The 7,312-nt window shown below is 42.0% G+C and overlaps 1 pseudogene; it reads right to left on the reverse strand.

The window, feature by feature from the left end:
- Window positions 1–4,708: 4,708 nt before the first annotated feature.
- Window positions 4,709–5,075, reverse strand: LOC102468943 (60S ribosomal protein L35 pseudogene; annotated as a pseudogene).
- Window positions 5,076–7,312: the final 2,237 nt, after the last annotated feature.

Below are 7,312 nucleotides of genomic sequence, written 5' to 3' on the forward strand. Positions count from 1 at the left end.
AAAATGATAGTTACTCTATAGGCCAGTTTCTTTAGCTATTAACTATATCTTTATCAGTCCAATGAAGTGGATTTTCTAGAACTGCCCTTTAAGCTAAGTTCCATTTGACCAACTATCCTGTTTTGTCAGGGACTGAAAGATTTCCCAGGCTTTTCAGTGCTAAAACTGGGAGAAGTTCCAGGCAAACTGGGTAGTCAATCCCCCAATACACATATTGTCTTGACCAGAGATTTTAGCCTAATTTGTTTTTAGTAATTTCTTACAGATTTACAGGTGCTCATGGTACTTTTTAAATTTATTTTATTTTGTTTTATTTTATTTTGAAGAGGTTTTCGCTATAGGGCACGTGCGCTCGCCAGACAGAGAGAGACATAGAGACAGAAAGCGAGAAATCACCCCCCAGGGGGGATGATCACGCCGCAATCCCTTCTCCTCCATTCTCCTCTCGGGATCTTGGGCACGCACGCACACGCGCCCGGCGTGAGTTTTAAGCCACCGGGTCTGGGATGCAAACCGCGGTTGACTACGTGGGAGTCCAGCGACATAGCCATTACGCTAACTGCTGGTTCCCGGTATTTTTAAATTTATTTTATTTTATTTTTTTATTTATTTATTTTTTTTGTCAGGGATGTGTGCATTCATCAGAGAGACACAGATAGAGACACAGAGAGGGAAAGTAAGAAATTGCCCCGCCAGGGGGCATGGCCATGCCACAATCCCTTCTCTTCCATTCTTTTCTCAGGATTTTGGGTACACACATAAGTGCTTGGTTTGAGTTTCTTTTTCAAAAATTAATGTTACTATTTATTCATTGAATTGCTATACATCATTAGATTATAAAGAGACTTTACCCACCATGACATACACCTCAGTCCAGGCCAGTTGAGAATACTATACATATTATCATCAAAGGTAATAAACCATATCTGAGTTTCACAAATGTCTTACCACTCTATTTTTCCCCCAGATTTCCTTTCCTACCCTCTTCCCCTCTCACAGTCTCCTTCCACTTTGTCTCAAGTGTCCATAACAATTTTCAATGCTTTTATGTCCTCCAGTCTTTCAGTCTCTCTCATAGAGCGTGGACAGTCGGTATATGTTAAGTGGAGACCTAGTGTCTCTCTTTCATAGCCTGACTTGCTTCATTCAGCAACAGCTCTTCTCTAGTCATCCACTTTCTATCAAATGACAGGGCCTTGTTGTTTTTTAGAGCCTGTTGTTTTTATAGTATTCCATGGAGTATATGTGCCACACTTTTTCAATTCATTGATCTGTTTGTGGACATTTGAGTTGGTTCCATGTCTTAGCAATCATGAATAAGGCTGCAATAAAGTCGTTGGGACCATGTTGGCCATGTGGGAGTCCAGTGCCTTAACCACTACACCACCTGCTGGCCCCAGCAGTATTAGTTATTACAGCTAAAAAGAAAAAATAACCCAATGTTTATCAATTGTTGAATGGATAAATACAATTTTCAGCTTCCCACAAACTTTTTGAAGACCCTTTGTACCTGCAAGGGAACCAAAGAACTCAAGAGATATCTGAGTTTGATCTCACAGAAAATTAGAGAAATTTCTAGAGGACCGAGAATGGGCTTAAGATCAAAATGGCCAAAAGAGCTTGCTGAACTTCTAATAGGAGGAATCTTTGGAATTTTAAAATTGTATTTACCTTTGAAAAATCTCTGATAACCAATGAATTTTTTCAAAAGAGGTTTTTGCCTTAGGGGATGTGCACTCACTGGAGAAAGAGAGATATGCAGAGATAGTGAAAGAGAAAGTGAGACATCATCCCCCCAGGGGGTGGCCGTGCTGGAATCCCTTCTGCTCCATTCTCCTCCCGGGATCTTGGGCATGCACACACATGTGCCCTGTGTGATTTTCAAGCCACCAGATCTGGGACTTGAACTGTGGTCAGCCATGTTGGAGTCCAGTGATGTAACTGCTACAACATCTACTGGCTCCATCCAATGAAATTTTTGAAAATTAGCATAACATAAGGGGGTTCTATTACTCATGTTAACACGGGCCAGGTCTCTATGGTGGAGTTGGTGGTATATTGGATTATGGAGCTGGAAGCCACGTGCTGAGGCTTGAATCTCCCTGCTGAGTTGGCCTGAAAACATGTGACCTTGTGTGTGTGCTTAGGATCCTGGTGGGCTGGAGGTTTGGAGGAAAGAGCTCAAAGCATGACCACGCCCTATGGGGGTGGCTTCTCCCTCTTTCTCTCTTGCGGGTATACACACATATGCTCTAGCATGAAGTAAAAACTAAAACGATAATGCTAACACATGATGACACATGCACACAAACATACACACACAAACCCTAAAACTGCAGGGAATGGCAGTTTTTATTTAACAAAAACTATTTATTTAATGAATATTATGAAATGTATTTATTTAATACATATTTAATGTATTTATTTAATACATATTTCTTAAATAGCTATTAGGTTAAATCATATGAAATTGATTTGGTCTAGGTCAAGATATTTGCATAATATATTATTGATATTTCACATGGCTTAGTTTATTAGTGAAGTAGTTGTAGAACAAATCAATAGTGAAGCCTCCTATATGCTCAGTGGGTTGACAGGCTGGTGTGAAATATAGCCATTAAATGAACAGAGCGGTCAGTCAGGAAATACCACAAAATGGAATTACCAGCTGGGAGCAAAAGAGAGCACAAGGAGCCGTGGGACCATTTGAAGAAACCAAACCTGGTCTCTGGAGTCAGAGATGGTTTCCCTGGAGAAGAAATCTGAGGGGCAAGTGAGGTAAGTCAGATGATCAGAGAGATGGGACTTCCAGGCCCAGGACGTGGATCTGGGAGGCCCACTGGCGAAGGCAGAACCTGAGGGCGTTCTGGCTGGTAGGAGTGTGATGTAGGAGAAAGAGCATGGGGAGAGACATTGAGCAGGTAGACTAAGAAGGACCTTATAACCTGCCATCAACCGTAGGGATTTCAGATACTGTCTTCAGTGAAATTGCAAGGCACCAAAGTGTTTCAGGTAGCGGGGCAACTGATTTTCACTCTGCGTATCGGTATAGAATTAGACTCAGCAGACTGCCTTATTGGCATTTCCGAGTACTGCAGGAGGGTCTGAAGAGAATACCATGTCCAGAGTCTGAGATGATGTCTAGCACACCAAGTCTTTGGAGGGCAGAACACTGTGCACTGGCCCACTGCCTATGCTGATGACGAGAGCACTTGTGCTGGTGAACACGAGGCAGTCATCTCACTGCAGGCCTTTTGGCTGGGTCACGTGAGAGTTACTCATAGGCTTTCTTGTTCCTTCGGGAAACTGACTATTCTGCTTCCAGAGGAACAGATGGAAGTAAAGATTCAGCATGTAAATGGAGTGAGGAAGACATTGTTCTTGTCTTCTAACTTGAAATAATGGCTTGGAGTGTACCAGCTGCTAAGAAATCCTCTCTAGAGCAGTTGAGCAAGGGCTTTAGAGAGACTGTTTCAGTGAGAATGAGAATTTAAGGCAGGTATAAAAGCCACTAAAAGAGTTCAGTAGGGCCAATCCCATTGACTAGGGAGCTGGATCCCACATGGCCAACTGCAATTTGAAAAAATGCCTGGCACATGTGTGTGTGTGTGTGTGTGTGTGTGTGTGTGTATGCCCCAAATCCCAACAGGATGGAGAAATGGAAAAGGGATTACAGCATGATCACACTCCCTTCTAGCCTCTCTCTCTCGTGAGCACACACTTCTTTGGCAATTGAAAAAACAAAAAGGCACAATAATGACTACAGTAACTGATTTTTTTATGTTATCCATACTATGTATGAAGAAACTTATTTTTTTAATTTTTTTTTTTGAGAGGTTTTGGCTATAGGGCGCGTGCGCTCGCCAGACAGACAGAGAGAGACAGAGAGATAGAAAGTGAGAAATCACCCCCAGGGGGGATGCCCACGCCGCAAACCCTTCTCCTCCATTCTCCTCTCAGGATCTTGGGCACGCATGCACACGTGCCCGGCGTGAGTTTAAGCCACCAGGTCTGGGACTCGAACCGCGGTCGACTACGTGGGAGTCCAGCGACATAGATAGCCATTACGCTAACTGCTGGTCCCAAGAAACTTATTTTTTTAGAGAGAATTTTTGCTATAGGATATGCGCACTCACCAGAAAGAGAGAGACAGAGAGACAGAAAGCAAGGCATCACCCCTCAGGGGGCTGGCCAAGCTGTAATCCCTTCTCCTCCATTGTCCTCTCAGGATTTTGGGGATGCATGCGCATATGCCTGGTGTGAATTTCAAGTCACTGCGTCTGGGACTTGAACCATGGTCAGCCATGTGGGAGTCCAGCACCTTAACTACTATGCTACTTAATAGTCCCTGAAGAGACTTTTGAAAGTGTATGGAAAATGGAATTAAAGTACGAGATTATTTGGTGCAAACATTTTTTGAAATTTATGTATTTTTAAAAAATGCAGGTTCCCATGAACTTTTAAAATCCTTGTGTGTTATATGAGAACACATAGTCATCTTGGTGGTGGACAGTGCACTGCAATCCAAGAAGACTGGATAACATTGTGGCAAACCTCTAAATACAGGCCCTGTGCGCCTGAGATTTAATTAGAATACATCCTGCATGTGTTCGTGGACTAGGCTATCAGAAATATAGTCTTCTTCTTTCTTCCTTCTTCCTTCTTCTTATTTTTGCCTGCCAGTTTTGTGTTTTCTTGAGGCTCAGGCTCAGGCCTTGGCCGCGAACTTGCGCAGCGGTACAGCCGCTCCTTCTGCTGCTGCTTCTTGGTCTTCAGGCTCTCCTTGTGCTTGTTGAGCCGTCAGCGTATGACATAGGTCTTCCTGGGCCGCAGGTCCAGGGGCTTGTACTTCTTGCCCTTGTAGAATTTCCTGAAGTTTTCTTTCTGAGTCTGGTTAATGACCGTGAGAACACGGGCAATGGATTTGCAGATGAGTTGGATCTTGGACAACTTGGACGCAGCTCCTCTTGTCAATTTGGCGACACGCAGCTGGGACAGCTCCATCTTCAGGTCGTCCAGCTGTTTCAATAGCTCCTATTCTTGCCACCCAAAGCCAGAGCCTTAATTTTGGCCATAACTGCCCAAAGCCACTGCCACCAGTGCCTGCTCGGATGGAAAGAGTTATTTTCATTTTTTGACATTAAAACTTTTCCCATGTGATGGTTTTTATTCATCACTCAAGAGCACCTTTGAAGCACTTATTACATGCAAAGTGCTGGACTTCACTTTTTGTTGTTAACATTTTATATTATTCTTCTTTTTGTTATAGTATATCAGTTTAAAAGAGCTTTGCTTAGGGGCCAACCAGTAGTGTGCTGGTTGAGGCTACTGTATTCCACAGGACTGACTGTGTGGTTCACGTCCTAGCCCTGGCAGCTTGAGGAACACTGCGATGTGTGTGTATGCATGCCCAAAAGTTCTGAAAGGAGAAGTGGAAGAGAAAAGATTGATTGAGGTATGACCATCTCCTTTGGGGTGGTGGGGGGATGATTTTTATTTTGCCTCTCTTTCTGTGTCTGGCAAGTGTACATACCTTCTACCAAATTAATTAAAAAAAAAAAAAAGAGAGCTTCACTAAGAGTCAGGATAGTAAACTGGAAATGTCTTAGTAAACATCACTACACTTACAAAAGTCTGGAAGTAGATGGGTCCAGTGCTAATTTTTTATTGATTTTTTAATATTTAAAACATGTTATAGAGTAACATGCTAAATTTGCATGAACTTCAAAGTCAAAGTGGGAACTACAGAGGATATTCGAGTTAATGAGCAGCTGAAAGTCCAAAACTCAGAGCCTAAGCCCAGAAAGGGGGCATTGACCCCACTTAGGGTTTTTTTGTTTTGTTTTGTTTTGTTTTGAATAGATTTTTGCTATAGGGCATGTACTTACTGGAAAGACACAGAGTCAGAAAGCAAAAAAATCAGTCCCCAGGGAGGATAGCCATGTTGCAATCCCTGCTCTATTCTCTTCTTGGGATTTTGGGCATGTACACACTCGCACCTGGTGTGAGTTTCAAGCCTCCAGGTCTGGGACTTGAACTGTGGTTGGCCATGTGGAAGTCCAGTGCTGTAACCATTATGCCATTTGCTGTTCCTCACCACTTAGCTCTTAATTTCCCTCTGCTGTTAGGGTTCTTCTAGGGAGAATATTTAAAGACACAGGCTTGGTGATCCTGTGAGCATGGTGGCCTTCATGATTAGATGACTGAAGTCTAGTTTTTTTGCACATGTTAAAGTGATTTAGTTGATTAAACTTTTCAAAAGTTCTAGATATCGAAAAAGAACAATCTGATTGGTTAAATGATTGACTTACAATATGTGTTTAGGTAAGTAAGAAAACTCAAGTTCGAGCTTATGAAGACAACTTTAGTTACCAAAAATCCAAAGCTTAGTTTGCTATACAAACCCTAGTCAGTCTTGGATCTTGTCTCAGTTACAGCTTTAAAATGTAAGCAGTAGTTCTGATATATTCTGAGAATTCCTTAGTACAGTGTAAATACTTATTTAAAAATGTTACTGTTACAACTGATAATAATAGGCTGAAAGTATTGCCATTACCCCCAAGAGTTTCACTCAAAACCCCAAACTGAGAGATTATTGGTGATAGCAATAATTAGAATACAATTTCCTGTAGTTCAGGAATTCTTACTCTCCTTTGTTTGATTTTTGTGTTTTTGTGTTTTGTTTTGTTTTTGGCAGTGGTGGTGAGTTATTCTAAACTTGAAATTGACAGTTAAAAATAAAATACTTTTGTTTGTATTTTTTAGCTTTTGCAGTTGGGTTTATATGCATAAACCAGAAAGAGAGAAAGTGAGAAATCACCCTCCTCCCCACACACACACACCTCAGGAAGGTTGGCCATGCCACAGTCCCTTCTCCTCCATTCTGATTGTAGGATTTGAGGTACGCATATATGTGTCTGGTGTGATTCTCAAGCTGTCTGGTCAAGGACTTCAAATATGCAGCCAGCCATGTGAGATACAGTCCCTTAACCACCACACCACCTGCTGGCCCAAAGATGATCTTTTTATTATTAAATTTTTAAATATTTACTTAATTTTATTTATTTATTCATTTATTTTCATTTGACCAGAGAGAACCAGAGAGATAGAAAGAGAGAAAATGAGAAAGCGAGCCACGAGTTCTGGAACTTGAACCCTGGTTGGCCATGTGAGAGTGTCCAGCATCTTAACAACCATGCTACCTGCTGCTGTCCCCCGCCCAATGATGATCTATTTAATATGAATCTTGATAGAGGTAGCTTGCTTCCTTGATGATATTGCAGCTCTGCACCAAGTTCCACTTGCTAGACTT

The sequence above is a fragment of the Tupaia chinensis genome, unplaced genomic scaffold (genome assembly GCF_000334495.1).
Source record: "Tupaia chinensis unplaced genomic scaffold, TupChi_1.0 Scaffold000563_1, whole genome shotgun sequence".
In the NCBI taxonomy this organism is placed as follows: Eukaryota; Metazoa; Chordata; class Mammalia; order Scandentia; family Tupaiidae; genus Tupaia; species Tupaia belangeri.